Source organism: Rhagoletis pomonella, unplaced genomic scaffold (genome assembly GCF_013731165.1).
Source record: "Rhagoletis pomonella isolate Grant_MI unplaced genomic scaffold, Rhpom_1.0 Rhpom_scaffold_01926, whole genome shotgun sequence".
In the NCBI taxonomy this organism is placed as follows: Eukaryota; Metazoa; Arthropoda; class Insecta; order Diptera; family Tephritidae; genus Rhagoletis; species Rhagoletis pomonella.
The window spans coordinates 26,756-34,401 of NW_023460480.1; positions in this window are offsets into that span (position 1 = coordinate 26,756).

Below are 7,646 nucleotides of genomic sequence, written 5' to 3' on the forward strand. Positions count from 1 at the left end.
CCTGCTAACGTATGGTAGCAGGGACGTTACTCTAAAAAATTTATTTCATCGCTTGGGACCTCCGGTACCACGTCATCACGATTGTAAACTCCCTCGTCTGACACCTTTTCGTCATAAGCATCAGAATCTGTGTAGGCTCCTTCAACGTCATCATTCGCGCACTGGTTTAGGGTATTGATTCGTTGTAACTTATTGTAATTAAATTGGTCGCTACCGTGTGGTCTCTTTGCATTCGTGGCAGTGGCACTGGTTGGGAGCGGATTCCCAAATGGAGTCCTGCCTGAAGGGTAGGTCGGGCGATTACGAGAGAAGGGCAATGCTTGTTGGGTAGGATGCCTGAGCTTAGAAAGGCTGGGATCAATCTCCATAGGAGTAACTTTTTGTTGAGCCTCATCACTTGTTAATCTGCCAAAATGAGGGCTATTGGGAGTAGGATAGGACCTGATATTTGTTGGTCTGTTCACACGATTATCTGAATTTTTACTATCAGCAAATTTTGAGGCGAATATGGATCGAGCCTGATTTGACTCCAATTCCTGTGCTAGAGCTAGCGCTGTTGGCATGTCTTTCGGTCTAGATGAAAACAAGATATCACATAATGGTCTGTTAAGACCGGATATGAAAACCCTGAGAGCGTCTTGACGATATTTAACCATCAATGAATCTATCACCTGTCGCTGGCTTCCATAAGTCATAAGAGTTTTGTTGGTTATGGCGGTCAATTTCTTTTCGACTTCGTCATACAAGTCATTGATTGTCAGGCTTCCCTGACGGAGCGTGGACATTTCCTGCTCAATAACGTGAATAGGTTTTTTATCCGCGTAAGAAAAGTCAAGTCGGGCTATAATAGCCTTAAAATTCAGAACAGTGTTAAACGAAGAGAGCACAGAATCAGCACGCCCGGTAACTTTGTTACGAATAATTGCCACGGCCTGGTAGTGTTTACAACTCCCAGGATAGCATTCGAAAATTTTGTAAGCGGCATGAGCCGCCTGACGCCACGATGCGTATCTAGTGTGGTCACCAGAAAATTCTGGCAATGAATTGACTACATCTAATGAAACGTTGCATTCAATATTGGAATCAAATGTAATTTCTTGGTACTCTTCCACTTTCGTCGGTGTCTCTATCCTTGAAAGTCTCTCCGTCATTTCGTCGATCACAGTCTGAAAATCTTTTTTAGTCTGTTCAGTAGCCACTCTTACGGCGGCACTGACCACTGCACGAAGTTGCATTTCATCCATATTTAAGTTTACAATTTATTACTTATATTTCTCAATTTAATTAACAAATACAGCGAGCCTAAGTGCTTAGCTGGTTGGCTTCACAGACGATAAAGTTTTTAATAAAATTCTAAATTCTTTAATTTGCAATTCCAATCACTTTCCTATTAAAATTCACTTGCTTAATTTGTTTGGAGGTCGGGCACTCTACTTACAAGCATTTTCTTATTCAATCTACGGTGTTCCCAGTTAATTGTCAGCGGTTAGCTGCTGCTGGTCCCTTGGCCGAGAAAGTTTGGCTGATCCAGATATCCGATCCTCTCGTCTTCAATACAGTTTAGAATTGTTGGTGGGTCCGAACCCACAACCACGTCACGATTTGTCCTTTAACGAGGATATTTTAAAACCGCGCATGGCCCCACGTTGGGCGCCAGTTATACTTTTCGGGTTCCGAATAAATAATAACACTATATACTATGTAGGTTTGATATCTATTTTGATCGTAACTTTATTTGCTCCGCATATGTGGTAGTAACGAGCTAAGAGCCGGCAAAAGACTGAATATTAGAATTAAGACAAAGCTTACTCTACCCTACTTAATCCCAATTGTAGCAGAGACTGTAGTAGTTGCTATCTTTGGTGTTGTTGTTGTTCCAGCGACTGTAGTTTTAGGTGGATCGCCAATTCGCTATTGCTAGTGCTTTCGTTGTTGTTGTGGTTGCAGCGACTGCAGTTGCAGGTGGATCGCTACTCCGTTACTGCCGTTGTTTTCATTTTTGTCACGCGCATATTTGCAGACATAGCGTCAGCATTTTACATGAGAACGGAATGTTTCCCATGAGCGCGTTAGCAGGTGTTAACTTATATAAAGTTCGGTTTCGGCCAAACTTATACTTTTTACTTGTTTATTTATTAGCTCCTTTTAGCAAAAAAGAATTCACATGTTGCATGTTGCAAATACAGGGTAGGACTAGTTCTATATAATAAAACTCTTATACCTTTAATAGTGGTTTACTTTGTGTCCATTAATGGTCCGCTTTTGCCGAAAAGATTGACGAAATGGCTTTCGAAATGCGTTACGTTCAGATGAAGTGGAAAAAAAATGTCAGTAGTTCTCAGCGTGTCCAGATTGTTTACAAAGAAAAAAGCCATTTCTGAAAAAAATCGCCAAAGTTTTTTTTTTATAAAATTCATGAAGTCGGCGGTAAAAAATCTTTTATCTTAAAAATTAGATCTTGGTAAAAAAAAAATTTTAACCAAAATCGAATATTGGCCTTCGGAGTAATAAAAAATAACACAAATCACTTTAATGATAGTGATGTACAAACAATTTTCTTTAAAAATATTCATACTTTTAACACGTAGGAATAAAACCGATTCTACGCTTTATTAGAGACTCAAATTGGTTCTCTGAAGAATAGTCACCGAGGTTCCCGTGTTCTACAGTGGTACCACAATGGACCTTCAAAAGGTCTAAGTGAGTTGGTAAATTGAACCGACTGCCACATCAACCTAACCTAACCTAACCTAACACATATTTGTATTAACACATTTTCCAATAGTGCGCAGTCCTAATAATAATAATAAATTTATTATAACTCATATTAATAGATTAATCGCACAATCCGCTTTAAAGCGCTCGGCGCTAAAAATAAAATAAAAGTTATAAGGCGAGATCAGCTATTTCCACAAATGAAATTGTAAATTTCACGTTCAGCGGGAGTTGTCACAAACGGTGGTTTAATATTTGCAAATGCTCGATAACAATAAAAAGTATTACCACATTAAAATTAACGCTCTAACTCCATAACCTATTTATCACGTGTTTCGACGCATTTGCACGATAGCGTACAAAAAATTGAATTGAAGGGGAAAAATCGCCGATATCGCCAAAGGCGATTTCCTTAACTTTTACGCGCAAATATCCAACAAAAAATCGTCAAATTGGCGGTAAATCGCCCAATCTGAATACTCTGGTAGTGCTGCTCTCTGCAGAGTTGCTTTCGATTCGTCGAGAAATAGTATTTGCATCCAAAAAGTCATGTAATTTTTTTTTCTTGAGAAATTGTATGTCATTTCGTTGGCGGACGTTCGTAAAAGTATCTGCGAAAAATTCTATCAAAATTAATTCAAATTAAGTGAAACTTTTAACTAACTTTTAATACCACTCCTCTTCAACATGCTACAAAAGAAAATGGGTTTAAATAATTACAATTATTTAGAAATATGAAAAGGATACAAATCTTTTATTTCTGATGCTTTCAAACCGACACGTACTTTTGTAAATTGGGATTGTCAACCAATAACATAGAGAAAGCAATAATTTCTAAAAAATTAATTGTTCAACACAACGTCTGATGCCGTCTTAAGACGTACATATACGTATGTACATATCTACTAAGAATATGTAAAAATAAAATCAGAAAATTTGGTGAATTCTGGCCGCTTAAAACCGAAGTGATTTTGTCAACGAAGAAGTGCCGAAGTGTTGGCCATAAAAGTGAAGCGAAAAACTTCTATCGTAGTGAAAATGGCAACACTTCCACGCCTTCAATGTGCTTTGATTTTTCAACACATCGTTAATATAGTATGGAAAGGGCGTATTTCACATTGTCGCTGAAATGCAAAAAAGCTCCAACTAACTAAATTTTTTATGGCATAAAACGATGTGATGACTTTTGATTCGATGAAATACATCATAATCAATCAAAAAGTGAATTTTGGACTTTTAGTTAGTTACGGCTTTTTGTAATTCAGCGACGATTCAAGTTGTTGTTTTCGAGCTGAAAGACTAATAAAAGGAAACACGGAACTTAATCATAATAAGTTTAATGAGAAAAAAAATTACACTTATCTAAGAAAAAGTAGAAAAAGAACTAGCGATGCACGCAGTTTTTTCAACAGATCTTTGACAAATAATATTCGATAGTTACATAATTCGTACCTAATTAAAGGTTATCTAGAAATACCTATTGAAGGATCTTACTGTTTGACTTTAAATTACCAAAGAAGGGGGACGTAGGGGGACCGTTTTAACGTAGCATCTCCACAAGCAAAAAATGTTGGCTACAATTTGTCATTTTGTTTGCCAGATATACGTTTTATCAGTGCACTTGCACAATATTTGCATTCCCAAAAGCTCCGTATTGATTATTGCGAATGTAAATGTTAAAATTAATGCGGATGCTCCGTGGTTGCGAATGCGAGTGCGAATATTCGCAACAACCCTGGTACATCCATATGTATATGCATGTGTGCATGCTAAAAGAAAATAAATAAAGTCTGATAAAATAAAATACTTATGTCTCAGAATTTATTTGGTTTCGGTAGGGGTAAAATTTGCGAAGATGTAACGCATAGCTCAGCAAAAAAAATTTCGAAGGGCTGGACAGGGACAAACACATGGTTGGTACCTAGTCATTGGGGACCAGTTGTGTTCTCGTTCTCTGCCCATGCCTGCACATGCATGATGATATTCATTGAATGATTTTGCAAAAGTATAACTAAATAGGGGAGCGAAGGTTATTATGGACCACATAAGGAAAAATGTCTGTAGAAGAAAAGGAAATCTGAATACTGACAAATTTTTAATGGATAACACTGCAAATATACAAAAAAAATGGTACGGCAAATGTTAAAGCCTTTTTTGATAGACTTATTTGTGTTGATTACGAATCCGTAAGCGAAACCATCAGCTCCAAAAAAATCGCGTTTTTTGCAATATTTTGGAAGCTCTAGTAAAGAAACAAATGGTGATAGAACCTTCCTGTCTTACTAGTATCTCTGAAAATACCATCCCTGCACCTTGACTTGATGGTCACTTAGTCATTTGTTATCAATATACATACTTATTTCTAAAAAGAATTTTTCTGTTACAAAACGTTAAAATATTAAAGGAGATATTTTATAAAATTTAATAAGTGATATCTCATTTTGAAGGAGTGAAGCTCACGCACATGCGAAAAGTAGTCACGATTTTTAAATATAGTTATTTATTTAAAAAAAAGTGCGTTTTGATGAGATGACAGCACTATATCCGGTCAATAATGGGTCTAGCTTTCTTAATACTTCATAAAATTGAATGAACTAAATACCATTCTGGACAGGTTAAGGTCAAAATTAAAAACCTTAAGGATTGCCACCTGCTTCAAATTTTACAGCGTTTTCTTTTCTCGAAATAATGTTGCATTTATTCTGCCCTACGCCAAGGCTGTAAAGTTTTCGTGTTCTTTTCTCAGCATCTTCACATGCATATTGCGTGCTCTTTCTTCAAAATGTTGCACTCCGATAATGTTGCCATATCAGACGGTGTCATTTTTTCAAGAAAAGAAAACGCCATTAGTGACTTAAATATATGTATATCTTGAGTAAAATATTGCAACGCATTCAGCTAATGAAACACATTTAAATGCACTCTTAACCGGAAGTAATAATTTTGAAGGGGGTTGCCAATTATTTAAAAATGTATATACATACTTATTTCTAAAAGGTATTTTCGAGTTGCGATACAATATCTCCCTCAAAATTCTCTCAATATCAAATTCTTCTGATTGAAGAGGGGGAGCTCACGTACGAGCGAAAGATAGTCAGGTTGTTCAAGTTTATTAAAAAGGAATTTTAAAAAGCTAAAAGAACTGTACCCGATCAATCTATTGCCATATCTTCTATAATACTCTATACAATTTAATGATTGAAACATCAACGGTTTAGATAAAAAGTACAAACTTTTGAATAGTGTTGCTCCTGTCTAAAATTTAGTGACTTAAATACATATTTTAAGTAAAATATTGCAAAGCCTTCAGCGAATGTAACATATTTAAATGCACTCTTAACCAGAAGTAATAATTAAAAAGAGATTTGCCAACTATCTAAAACTTTCAATCTGTATGTCAAACCCAATGCTTTCATTCAGAGACGCCAGGATTGAGTTGTTCCGGGGTTAGAGTCAAATTCAACCGCCCCTGAGCTCATAACTTTAAGGCGAATTACCAGACTAAGGACAGTTCTTGATGAATGTCCAGAAATGCAATGATTATACAGTTAAAGGATTTCATCTCAGATAAATGAATCAAGAGCAGATAAATGTGCCACTGGAAGTCGTTAAGTGATTATTTGGGGAAAGCATTGTACCAAAACGTCCCAACAAAAAATTTATTTTGGGCGTGACGAAGTTCGGCGGGTCCGTTAGTATACTTTTATTTGTTTTTATTTTTTTAGAAAAAATGAGGAACAAGTTGAATAATATTTTTTAACGTTTATTATAAGCTTCAAAAAGAAGTGTCATTGACATTTTTGTGGTACACCAACTGTACATTGAATTCTTTTACAAAAATATATACTTCTCATGATTCCAGAAAATTATAATATTAATAAAATATTATAAAATTATTTGCACCAATAGCTGACACTACGAAAATACAAATAAGCCATAATATTCGCGTGTAATTTTTTTAATTTTGTAAGTTTCAAAAAATAAATAATAAACATTCATAATCTAAAAAAGAATAAATTTTTAGAATAAAAACGTGTAATGTGCAAATATAGGATTTGACATAAAACGTAAGTTTCATAAAGTGCACGCAATCCTTTCGAAAGGTGTCAAAATCCAATGCATACTACAACATCTTTTCAAACTCAATATTTGACTGCAATTTTTTATATACTTATTTCTTGGCTGTCGGCCGCTGTGGTGTAGTGGTAAGCAGTGCGCGCTTCCACTCCGCAACGCCTGGGTTCAAGCCCTGGTCAAAGCAACATCGCAAAAATATAGAAAAAAGGTTTTTTCTTAACAGCGGTCGTCCCTCGGCAGGCAATGGCAAACCTCCGAGTGTATTTCTGCCATCAAAAACAGCTTCTCATAAAAATACAATCGCCGTTCGGAGTCGGCGTAAAACTGCAGGTCCCTCAGCTTTGTGTGACAACATCAAAGCGCACGCCACAAATCGGAGGAGAAGCTCGGCCAAACACAAACATATGTGTAAGCGCCAATCTATTATTATTATTATTATTATTTATTGGCTTTCGTTAATTTGTGCTTGAATAGTTATTTTAAATGATTGCCGCTTTTTTTTAAATAGGTGGAACCTAATAGCCGCTGAATCCACAATACCCTTCGTTCCCCTAATTGCAAGGAAAATAATGTTGTCACTTTAAGATATTTCAATAAGAAAGTTTTACGGATATCTTAATTTTTTTTTTTTTGTTTTTTATGGCCTATTAACCACTATATTCAACAATTTTTATCGAGCTTGACGCCGCTTCTAATGAAAAAATGTCGTCGAAAAACAATAATTTATCCATAGGCAGAGTTTACATCACCATATGAACCATTAGAAATGGCCTCAAACTCAATAACAATTGTTGAGATTTTAAAATATTTTTTACCATTATTATGTTAAACCAAATGATGGCAAATTTGTATGT